The sequence below is a fragment of the Phocoena phocoena genome, chromosome 17 (genome assembly GCF_963924675.1).
Source record: "Phocoena phocoena chromosome 17, mPhoPho1.1, whole genome shotgun sequence".
NCBI lineage: Eukaryota > Metazoa > Chordata > Mammalia > Artiodactyla > Phocoenidae > Phocoena > Phocoena phocoena.
In genome coordinates, this window is record NC_089235.1 from 21,824,085 (window position 1) to 21,825,341 (window position 1,257).

At 30.6% G+C, this 1,257-nt stretch overlaps 1 non-coding gene across 1 annotated transcript; it reads right to left on the reverse strand.

Moving 5' to 3' along the window:
* Nucleotides 1-288: 288 nt before the first annotated feature.
* LOC136137391 (U6 spliceosomal RNA) lies at nucleotides 289-393 on the reverse strand. Its single transcript, XR_010656729.1, has one exon. It is a non-coding gene; the product is annotated as a U6 spliceosomal RNA (small nuclear RNA).
* Between the last annotated feature and the right edge of the window lie 864 nt (nucleotides 394-1,257).

The following is a 1,257-nucleotide window of genomic DNA, read 5'->3' on the forward strand; positions in this document are numbered from 1 at the left end:
GACCCTTATTTTGTTGCTATTATAATGATTGCCTTTCAATTTTATGCTTTATGGCATAATCAATTTCTACAATTTTATTGAGATACAATTATTATAGAGCACTGTGTAAGTTTAAGGTGTATAGCATAATGATTTGACTTACATATATCATGAAGCAATTACTACAAGTTTAACATCATTATGTCATACAGATCTGTCATCTCATATAGATACGAAAAAAAGAAAAAGAAAATAATATTTTTTCCTTGTGATGAGAAGGATCAATTCTCAACAACTTTCACACATACCAAATATATGGAATGCTTCACAAATTTGCATGTTATCCTCTACAGGGTCATGCTAATCTTCTCTGTATCATATTAATTTCAGTATATATGCTGCCAAAGCTAGCACAATCTATTTTTTTAAATGCCTATTTCAGTAGACCTTCCATGTTTACCAGACAAAGCAATTCTTTTTAAAAAATTCTATATTTCTTTACAGTGAATTAAGTAGTGAAGAAGTGATATTCTGTGGTGTATTTTACTAACCAACAAAAGATGAGAGTCTTTCTGAAATATTTATTTTAAGCCTCAGAATTTAAACATTGGACATTTGCTTCTCTGGATCATTCTCGAGATCAGACAATAAACAGTTTGATTTGACGTATTTCCTTTTTGGTGTTTGCTACATCTGTTATAACATAACAAACAATGGTAGAACTTGATGAGAATTTGGAGGAGGATGTATAAAATAAACTGAATTTTAACTTGAAAGTTATTAATTTTACCTTGGTATTAAAATAGAGGTAACATTTATTATAGTATCTATCGGCCAAGCAGCATATTTCAAATAATGGCTTCATGATCACAATAATATCTTAAGTGGGTTAGGTACATAACCAATGTAATCTCAAGGTCACTGTTTTACTAAAAACTCATCTAGCAATTTAAATGTCCTAACTCTTCAAATTTTTGAAGACTAAATTTAATCACCCATAGAGGCAAAATTTCCCCCCAATAATATTACTTTTGAAGTACTTAACCTTTAACATAGGGTCAGCTGCCTCTTAGCTTAAAGGCTTTATCATATTTCTTTTCAGTGTACTTTATATCTAGCTATTTTCCATTCAAATAAGTGCACTCAGGCAGATATACTGGTTTTCCAGCCTGTAATAGAGATAGTAGTCATCCACTCCTCTTAATTTGCTAACTGAAAAAAGAACTTTCAGGAGTATATTTGACAGATTTTAATACACAAAGGGCTCATATTGACCCC